Here is an 11,121-nt window from a genome sequence, read left to right as displayed (position 1 = left end):
CTCGTCACAGAGTTTTAGGCAGAAGGAAAATCCCTGGAGATCTTGTCCCTCTGTTGAGTAGGGTCAACAAATACTGTTCTTGGTGTTGAGTGTCAATGAGTCAACTTTCAACTCACAGTGACCCCATGTGACAGAGTAGAACTCCCCCAGGGGAATTTCTAGTTTCTCATTTTTTTGGAAAGGATCTCTGGTGGTGTGTTGGGTTAGGCATTGGGCTGCTCACCTCAAGATTGGCAGTTCAAATCCACTACTTTTCTCCATGGGAGAAAGATGAAGCTGTCTAAAGATGTGCAGTCTTGGAAACCCTATGGAGCAGTTATCTTCTGTCCGGTATTGTTGCTTTGAGTCACAATCAACTTGGAGGCAGTAGGCTAATCTCTGTGGGAGCAGATGGGCGGGTCTCTTACCCATGGAGCTACTAGGAGGTTTTGAACTGACAACCTTCTAGTTAGCAGTCAAGTGCTTAACCATTGTGCCACTAGAGCTCATCTAGTTCCTTGTTGTTTGTTGTTGTTAAGAGTCGATTCCGACTCATAGCGACCCTGTACAGGGTTTCCGAGGCTGTAAATCTTTACGGGAGCAGAAATCCTCCTCTTTCTCCTGTGGAACAGCTGGTAGTTTTGAACTGCTGACCTTGCGGTTCACAGCCCGATTCGTAACCACTATGCTACCAGAGCTCCTAGTAGCCAATAATAACCAGCGTGCCATTGAACTGTAAAACATTTAAATCTGTGATAGCATATTCACAAATGTTAAAAAAAAGTCTTAATATTTTCTATAGACCTGTGTTGTTGTTAAGTGCTGTCAAGTCAGTAACAACTCAAAGTGACCCTAGACAGGGTTTCTGAGATTGTAAATCTTTGTGGGAGCAGAAAGCCTCATATTTCTTCCACAGAGCAACTGTTGGGCTTGAACCACCAACCTTGTGGTTCCCAGTCCAGTGTTTATCCTACAGAGCCACTGTGTTTCCAAAAGACCTGTAGGTTGGAGTAGTCTTCCAAAATGAAAGCAACTCATTGTTAAAATAAACATGCATATTACACTTTATTTGGAGTACTGGTGTGGCACTGGACTGCAAGGTCGGTTTGAACCACAAGGTTGGCGGTTCAAATTCACTCCTCAGAAACACTATGCAGGGTGGCTATGGGTAGGAATCGATTCAACAGCACTTAACAACAACAAAGTCTTTACAGGCACAGAAAGCCTCATCTTTCTTTTGTAGAATGGCTGGAGGGTTTTAACTGCTAACTTCGCAAGATTAGCAGCCCAGTGCTTATCCTACAATGCCATGAGGGATCCTTAAAAAAAAGAACATGGAAGTCACCTAAGATGTCTGAAGGTGCTCTCATTATTAAGATGAGGGTTTATTCATTACTGAAGAGCTCCAGTTATAAAATGCCCCACTGGCGTGATTCCCACGATCCTCAGGCTCCCTCTTTTCCAAGAGGGTGGAAGCGTTAGAAAAGGGATACCAGTGTGAGGAGGGCAGCCCTTGGCAAAGGCCGGGTGTGAAGAGTGAACTGTCTGTACCAAGACCGCAGAAGATCCTGGACAGACTAAAACCACTGCCACCCTCTATCTGTGACCTAGGGAAATGCCACTGCTTGTGAAAGTCCCCCCAAGCCAAACCCTCAGTAGTGGAGATACAGAACTTCCAAAAGGCAAGGGAGTCAAGTCAATTTCAAGATCTAACAGACTGTTTTAAATAGGGAAAATATGAATAAATTACAGAGTAATGTCAAAGAAAATGAATATGCCTGCACAGCAAAAACAATTTTTAAAAAAAAAAAAAAAGAGGAAAATCAGAAAGATTTAGTAAACATTAATGTAACGGAAATGAAAATGCAAAGAAAACCCACAAACAAAATTAACTCAGTGCAGAAAAATTATGTGGAACAAAGAAACCAGCAACACCAAACACGCACACAAACTAGCAAAATGACAGCAAGTAATTCATACCTATCAATAATTATACTGAATGTAAATTGATTAAATGCACCAATCAAGAAACAGAGAGAACAGAATGGATAAGAAAACGGGATCCTTCAATATGCTGTCTACAAGAGCTATGTCAAAAACACAGAGACAGCCTAAATGCACATCAACAGAAGAATGGTTAAGTAAACTTTGGTGCATACACACAAAGGAATACTATGCATCATTGAAGAATAGCAATGACTGATGTATGAAAACATCTCCCAACATAGAAGAACTTGGAGAACATTATGCTGAGTGAAATTAGTTCATCACAAAAGGACAAATGTTGTATGAGACCAGTGTTGTAAAAAGTTAAGAAAAGGTTTTCTCAATAAAAGAAACAATCTATGATGGTTAAAGACAGGGAGGAGGAGGGGAAATTATTCATGGATTAGATGGAGGACACACGTTAACATGGGTGACAGGGCAGGCAATATACAACAAGAGGGAGGTTGGCAGGGGAAAGATGAAGGTAGAGGAAGACACAGGGAGGAATGCAAGAGTCAAAGTGAACAGAGGTGGGCGGCCGAGCTCGGGGGACTGGCTCTACCAGTCCTAGGACCACATGAGCTGAGCTCATTGTCTTCCTGCCACTCGTGGTCACAGGTGCCTGCCTCGCCCTGCTAATAGTCTTCTTTACACTGGGGCTGGAGGTGGAAGACCATGTGGCATTTTTAATAACAGTGCCCTCCCCTGGCCATCTTCTTTGCGATATTTATCCTAGTCTGCATTGAGTCTGTTTTTAAAAAGCTGCTCCGCCTCTTCTCTTTGGTGATATGGATCTGTCTTTTGGCTGTGGGATACTTGTTTATGAGTTTTGGTGGTACCATCTCTCCTTGGGACCAGGCGTTCTTCTTCCTCTTCATCATCTTTGTGGTATACACCATGCTTTCCTTCAACATGCGGAACGCCATCATCGCCAGCATCCTCAACTCCACTTCGCACGCCCTTGTGCTCAGCATCTGGCTGTCTGTGACGTCAGAGGCCAGGGAGCTCCTGGTCTGGCAGCTCAGTTTTCTCCTCTGTAGAATGGCAGCACTTGTCCACTTCCGCAGAGACTCACTGACCACGGGGCTGACCCAGGAGATCATGTGTGTGAAGTACCTGCCGAGCCTTCAGTGATAAAGTGGCAACAATAGAAAAGATCTCTTCACCATGTCGTAATGATCTCGCAGACACTGCGAGAAATGGAACATGAAACTCCTGAGGAGACTATGGCAACAACCCAAATCTATTCAAATGACTTTGAATAACCCAGTGGTGGAGTGTTTGGCACTGTAGGATAAGCACTGGACCGCAAGGGCAGTTTGAACCACAAGGTTGGCAGTTCCAACCCACCAGCTGCTCCTTGGAAACCCTATACACAGTCGCTATGGGTGGGAACCCAGTCAACGACACTTAACAACAACAAAGAGCACATGTATATACCTGACTCCAAAAGTTACCCAGTAAACCTGGAGAAAGGTTTCATAACAACATCTCTAGATGATTCTACTCAAAATTCTCCTTCCTTTGCATTGTGTTGTTGTTGCTAAGTGCCATTGAGTCGAGTTGATTCCAAGTCATAGCAACCCTGTATAGGGTTTCCAAGGAGTGGCTGGTAAATTAGAACCCCTGACCTCGCAGTTCAAATGGACCTTGAGGTTGGTCCGGTGCTTATCCTACAGCACCACACCAGGACTCCACACTACCATGCTTAATTGTTGTTGTTGTTGTTAAGTACCTTGGAGTCGGTTCTGACTCATAGCGACTCTGTACAGGGTTTCCGAGGCTGTAAATCTTTACAGGAGCAGAAAGCCTCATCTTTCTCCTGCAGAGCGGCTGGTAGTTTCGAACTGCTGGCCTTAAGGTTCGCAGCCTGATTTGTAACCAGAGCTCTTACCATGCTTAATTAGGTGCCCTCAATTCGGTTCCAACTCATAGCATCTCATGCACAATAGAAGGAAACAGTGTCTGGTTCTGAACCATCTTCTCAGCCACTGTTGTGTTTGAGCATACTGTTGCAGCTACTATGCCCATCCATCTCCTTGAAGGGCTTCCTCTTTTCTCTGACCCTCTAATTTACCAAGCACGCCATCCTTCTCCATGGGCTGATCTTCCTGATAATCTATACAAAGCACATGGGATAATTTCTATCATGCTCTCTTCTAAGGAACATGCTGGCTGTACTTCTTCCTAGACAAAGTTTTCATTCTTCTGGCAGTCAGCTGTCTTCTTACGTTCAGCATTCTTCACCAACACCATAATTCAAGCACATCAATTCTTCTTCTGTCTTCCTTATTTGCTGTCCAGCTTTCACATGCTTATGAGAAGATGGAAATATCATGGCCTGGGTCAGGTGCACCTTAGTCCTCAAAGAGATATCTTTGCTTTTAAACACTTTAACGAGGTCTTTTGCAGCAGATATGCCCAATGTAATATATCATTTGATTTCTTGATCACTGCTTCAACAGGCATTGATTTGTAGATCAAAGCAAAATGAAATCTTTGACAACTTCATATTTTCTGTTTACCATGATGTTGCTTATTGGTCCGGTTGTGAGAATGTTTGTTATACTTTATGTTGAAGTGTAATCTACACTGGAGGATGTAGTCCTTGATCTTCATCAATGAGGGCTTTAAGTCTTTTTCACTTTCAGCAAGCAAGGTTGTGCCATCTACATATTGCATTGTACAAGACGAATTCTGTAAGCCCCTGAGCTCTTTCCTACCCCTTGTCAAAATCTGATTTCCTTATTTAGCAAGACAAACAAGAGAGGTCGGCTCCGCCCCTCTGGCTCAGTCCCCACCACTTCGGCTCTCCTCTCAGGCTCTGTCTCCACAGCCTTGGCTCCTCCTCTCGGGCTCCACCCCCGCCAGGTTCAAAGGTGTTCCTCTGAGATGAGATGGAGGTAGGACTGCAACATGAAATGCACAGGACTAGATTTCCTAAGAAGGAACCAGGGGGATTTCCCCCATTCTGTGAGATGAGGGTCCCAAATGAATTCTTGTGATTGTGTTTTCTAGAAAAAAAATCAAACCCCGAAGTGTTTTGCTTTTCTTACCCTTCTAATGCTAAAGCCTTTACCACCTTCCTTCACAGAAACTGAGGTGAGACGGTCCAGATTTCAGTGGGTTGCATTTAGAAGCTGATCAGAGATAGGGGGTCATTTCAAACTTAAAGGCTGGTCAACTGTCACCCCTTTTGTCAGCCCTTTTTTATGTTCCCACCCTGTATTGTGACTGAAGGCCATATACCTTCAAAGGGGGTGAAAACAGGAAAGTCACTGGAGGTGAAAAAGGAGCTTGGTGGTCTAATGGTTAAGCATTCAGCTCCTAACAAAAAGGTTGGCAGCTCTGCGGGACCCAGCAATCTGCATCTATAAAGAGTTTTGTTAAGTGCTTGAGTTGTTTACGACTTAGAGAAACTGCTGGTGGGTTTGAACTACAAACCTTACAATTGGCAGTCCAGAACTATCCTACAATGACAATCCAAGAAACCCTATGGAGCAGTTCAACCCTGTCACATGAGGTCACCTTGAGTCTGAAGGCAAATAACAACAGGAGATGAAAAAACTCCTTATTGCTTTTATGTTCAAAGCCCAGATACCGTACACAGACACGCAGTGTGTCTATGTTAAAGGCAGTGTATCCTTGGTATTGAGACTCATGGGGCGGTGGTGAGGGAAAATGTCTACACAAGAAACGGTTGAGAACCCTGCTTTGAAGTTTAGGGCCATCCTTTAAATAAATGTGCACTTTCTTCTCTCTCAGACTTTAACCTGGCTAAAAGGTTGGTGATTTAAACCCATCCAGTTGTGGTGGCGCTGTGGGTCAATGCGCTGGACTGCAAAGTCGTTTGAACCCTAAAGTCAAAGGTTCAAGATCACCAGTCTCTTCTCGGAAATCTATACAGGATCGCTATGGGTCGGAACCAACTCGAGAGCACTCGACAACAAGCAGTACCACAGAAGAAAAATCTGGTGATCTACTTCAGTAAAGATGGGGTCGCTAGAAGTTGAAAACGACTGCATGGCACATAACACATTTTAATTATAGTTATTTGTGACTCATCCCCGTCTCAAACTTTCCCCCTCAGACCCGCTTCTTGCAGGCTTCGGAAACCCTCTGGCAGGGTGCTGCACGCTGGGAGGAGACAGGAGCTGAATTGAAATGTTTGTGTACCCTCTGCAACCCTGAAGGCCACGGGGCAGGGCTCAAGTGATTTTTTCCTCAGAGCTGAGGCCTGGCCTGGATGGTGGGAAACTGACCCATACCGATGGGGTGGCTTTGCAGATCTCCGCTCCTCCTCTCCTGCTCTGCCCCGGCGGTTACGACTCCCTCCTCTTCGGCTCCGCCCCCGCAGTTACGACTCCTCCCCTCCGGCTCCGCCCCCGTAGTTATGACTCCTCCTCTCGGACTCCGCCCCCGCGGTCCCCACTCCTCTCGAGCTCAACCTACACAACCTCGACCTCTCTTCTCGGGCTCCTCCCCCGCGGACTTGGAGCCTTCCCTCAGGCTCCGCCCTCGCGGTCTCGGCTCATCCCCTCCTGCTCCGCCTCCGTGGCCTCGGTTCTTCCTCTCGAGTTCCGCCCACGCAACCTCGGCTTCTCCCCTCCGGATCCGCCCTCGCAGTCTCGGCTCCGCCCCTCTGGCTCAGTCCCCACCACTTCGGCTCTCCTCTCAGGCTGCGTCTCCGCCGCCTTGGCTCCTCCTCTCGGGCTCCACCCCCGCCGCCTCTGGCTCCCGCTGCTCCTCCCAGGTCCCGCGAGCCTGTGATGCCTGGCTAGGCCGCTTCCGCCGCAGCTGAGTATTGTGTATGCCCAGCATGAAGGGTTTCAGCAGCTGGGTCTCTGTGGCGCAATCGGTTAGCGCGTTCGGCTGTTAACCGAAAGGTTGGTGGTTCGAGCCCACCCAGGGACGAAGCAGCTCCTTTTCCTGAGATCGGCTGTAGGAAGAGTTATTTTAAAATAAAAATCGTAACGGTGAGCTTTTTAATCAAAAAGAGGAGTAGGCTCCCACCTGGTTTCTAGGCTTAAAGAAGACGGTATCCTCTTAATATTGGGCACATGTCACCTGGAATTAGCCAATTTTGTTCGCATGATATGTTCAAAGGGAACAAAGAATGTTCACAGAAACCGAAGGTGTCATGGAAAATACAAGTTAGCTAATTGCCCGTTGGCAGGTGAATGAATAAATAGCATTGATTTCTCTCAGAGAAACGACATCATCAAAAAGCCAATGTACTTGAAGAGGCTTACATACTGAGACACGCAAGAGGATCATTAAAAGCATGAGCGAGTCTAACCATCTAAATAGATTATTTATCAAGTTAAGCTCTGTTACAGGCTTTAGACAGTGTGTTTGAATGTGAGAATTAGAGGTAAATTGGAGCCCTGGTGTAGCCCTGTGGAACAAAGCGCTAGACCACAAGGAAGGTTTGAGCCACAAGGTCTGTGGTTCAAACTCACCATCATCCAATTCACAATAAAAAGGAAGAAAAAAAAAAAAAAAAAGTAGGGCTTTGGATGTCTTTAAATTTACCCTAAATAGTTGACAGAATTTTTCCTGGTGTGTGTGGGAGGGGTGGGGGGCAGAAATGGAGCAGAAATTGTGTTCCAGATAAAAGGTCTCAGACAACACGGTTGCACAGATATTTTTCAAGCAGGTGATTCACATCTGGCCAGAATTCTATGGAGCTAGATGGTCACATGAGAGTAGAATAACACAGTAATAGGATTCAGTTCTGCCAGGATAGAGGTCACGTGGCAGGTGCTCCGTCGCTTGTTGTTAGGGGCCGTTGTTTCCAACCCACAGCAACCTTAGGTGAAACAGAACAAAACGCTCCTGGGCCTGCACCAGCCTGACAATGCTGTTACACTTGAGCCCATTGCTGCTGCCAATTCAGCTCATTGGGGGGCTTCCTTTTTTTCACCAGCCCACCACTTGACCAAGTATGATGTCCTGCTCCAGAAACTGGCCGCTCCTGAAAACTTGTCTGAAGTATGAGAGAGTAAGTCTTGCCATTTTGGCTTTTAAGGAGCTTTCTGGTATAGGACTTAGAGACCTAAAAGAAGGGGTTCTTAACAGGTCACTCGCCCCTAACTTTTAGAGTTTGTCTTGTCAAATGCCGACAATTATTCCATAAATAATTGTTATTGTTGTTAAGTGCCGTAGAGCCAGTTCCGAGTCATAGCCACCCTGTATAGGGTTTCCGAGGAGCGGCTGGTGAGTTTGAACTGCTGACCTTGATGTCAAGTGCTTATCCTATGGCAGCACACCAGGACTCTGTGTTGTCTAATCAGGAGTCCTAAAAGAGAAATAATGTTCCAGCACCCTCCCAAATATTTTTAAAACCAAACCCATTCCTATTGAGTCCCATCTCATAATGACCACGGTTGGCTGGTTGTATGCTATGGAGTTAGTTCCAACTCATAGTGACCCTGTACAGCGTTTCCGAGGCTGTAAATCTTTACATGAGCAGAAAGCCTCATCTTTCTCCTGCAGAACAGCTAGTTGTTTCAAACTACTGACTTTGAGTTAGCAGTCCAACTCATAACTACTATGCTACCAGAGCACCTTATAATAACCATTGTTGTTGTTGTTAAGTGCCATCAAGTCGGTACAGACTCATAGCAACCCTATGTAAAACAGAATGAAACACTGCCTGGTCCTGGGCCAACCTCACAATTGTTGCCACATTTGAGCCCATTGATGCTGCCATTTTATCAATGCATCTAGTCTGGTTGGGGGTCTTCCTCTTTTTCTCTGACCCTCCACCTTACCAAATATGATATCCTTCTCCAGTGACTGGTCCCTCCTGATAATATGTCCAAAGCATGAAAGATGAAGTCTGGCCATCCTGGCCTCCAAGGAGCACTCTGGCTGCACTTCTTCCAAAACAGATCTATTGGTTCTTTTGACAGCACATGGTACTTTCAATATTCTCCTCCAACACCATAACTCAAAAGCATCAATTCTTCTACAGTCTCCCTTATTCACTGTCCAGCTTTCACATGCATATGAGGTTATTGAAAATACCATGGCTTGGGTCAGGCATACCTTAGTCCTCAAGCTGACATCTTTGTTCTTCAGCACTTTAAAAAGGTCTTGTGCAGCAGATTTGCCTAATGCAATACATTGTTTAATTTCTTGACTGCTGCTTCCATGAATGTTGATAGTTGATCCAAGAATGAAGTCCTTGACAACTTCAATCTTTTCTCCATTGATAAGAATGCTATTTATTGGTCCAGTGGTGAGGATTTTTGTGTTCTTTACATTGAGATGCATTCCATACTGAAGGTTGTGCTCTTTGATCTTCATCAGTAAATATTTTAAGGCTTCTTCATTTTCAGCAAGCAAAGTTGTATCATCTGCATATCGCAGGTTGTTAATGAGTCTTCTTCCAATCCTGATGCCATATTTTTCTTCATATAACCCACCTTCTAGGATTATTTGCTCAGCATACAGGTTGAATAAGTATGGTGAAAGAATACAACCTTGTCACAAACCTTTCTTAATTTTAAACCAGTGTTCCCATGTTCTGTTCGAACAACTGCCTCTTGGTCCAGGTACAGATTCCTCACGAGCATAATTAATGACCATATAGGTCATTATATCCACCATATAGGGCAGGATTCCTAAGGATGTAAATCTTTACTGTGGTCCTTTGAAGCAGCCAGTGTGAACCAGCCACCTTTTGGTTAACACATAAGCACCTCAACAACTATGCCACCAGGATAGACTTTCCTGATGCTCATCAAAATTCTAAATTTTCCTCGTACACTTAAGACTAGCTTACACTGGAAACAAGAAAACGGAAAGAAATTAGATCCTAACACAACTTATACACGGTTCAAATTTAGTTTGTCATTTCAAGATAAAGAAGGTGTAATAGTTGGTGTTGGTGAAGAACACTGACTAGATCGTGGACTGCCAGAAAAACAGACAAATCAGTCTTGGAAGTACAGCCAGAATGCACCTGAAAAGCAAGAACAGTCAGATTTTGCCTCACGGACTTTGGTCTGTTATCAGGAGGCATGAGTCCCTGAAGAAGAATATCATGCTTTGTAAGTATACGGTTAGCAAACAAAGAGTAAACCCCTCAACCAGATGGACTGGCACATACCTACTATTGTGGAGATGGCACCAGACTGGCAGTGTTTTGTCAGTTTATACATGGGATCTCTGTGGATCAGAACCGACTCGATGGCACCTAATACCTACAACAACAGTGTTGGCTGTCAGTGAAGTCATCGGGGCTTTGGGCTGTCCCTCCACTTTCAAGTGAACACACTGATACTCACTATAGACTTTAAGGACCGAGCATAAAAGATGGCTGCTTGAACTCAGCTGGTGGTTCCACAGAAGAAACGCCTGCTAATCTGCTTCCGTTAGGATTGTGGCTGAGAAAACCCTATGGGGTAGTTCTCATCTAGAACACATGGGGTCGCCAGGAGTCAGAATTAACGGGGGTGGTGCTCGACAGCAATGTCTATTTGAACCACAAGGTTGGTGGTTCAAATCCACCAGCTGCTCCTCGGAAACTGCATACAGGATTGTTATGAGTCGGAACCAACTGGACGGCACTTAACAACAACAAGGAGCTCCTTGAGAACAGAGTATTTTCAGTTAATAATAATAATATCCCTGTACAAGTTCACTATGAGTCAGAACCGACTCCATGGTACTTAATAATAATATAAACTCCAAGGTTTCTTCAGGATGAAGTGTAAATTCTTGAGCTGAGCACACAAGGCCCTTCAGAATCCACAGCCCTGTAAACATCACGTGATTATAGGATCGTGACAAACTATGGATAACTTTGCTCAAAGGTCCACCTTTGGCTCATCGAATAAGGTCACTAAGAGTCGGAATCGACTTAACAGCACTCAACAACAACAGGGCTCTTGGAGTGGTCCGGGCTTCCTTGCTCCACCCAACCCCACCCCACCCCAACTCCACCCCACTTAGCTGGCTGACATCGAGGAGGTTCTCAGGAAGGCCTTCTTGGATGCTGCCTTGCCATCAAGTCAATTCCGGCTCACAGGACAGCCCTGTCATCTTCACAGAAGCTGGCTGCCACAGTTGTTTCACGCGGAGAAGCTGCTGGGTTTGAACCACCGACCTTTCAGTTAGCAGGCAAGTGCTTAACCACTGCACCAC

At 45.3% G+C, this 11,121-nt stretch overlaps 1 non-coding gene across 1 annotated transcript; it reads left to right on the top strand.

The window, feature by feature from the left end:
* Window positions 1–6,805: 6,805 nt before the first annotated feature.
* On the top strand, window positions 6,806–6,879 carry TRNAN-GUU. The gene has a single exon. It is a non-coding gene; the product is annotated as a tRNA-Asn (tRNA).
* Window positions 6,880–11,121: the final 4,242 nt, after the last annotated feature.

The sequence above is a fragment of the Chrysochloris asiatica genome, unplaced genomic scaffold (genome assembly GCF_000296735.1).
Source record: "Chrysochloris asiatica unplaced genomic scaffold, ChrAsi1.0 scaffold00005, whole genome shotgun sequence".
Lineage (NCBI taxonomy): Eukaryota > Metazoa > Chordata > Mammalia > Afrosoricida > Chrysochloridae > Chrysochloris > Chrysochloris asiatica.
This window is presented reverse-complemented; position numbering and strand designations above follow the sequence as displayed.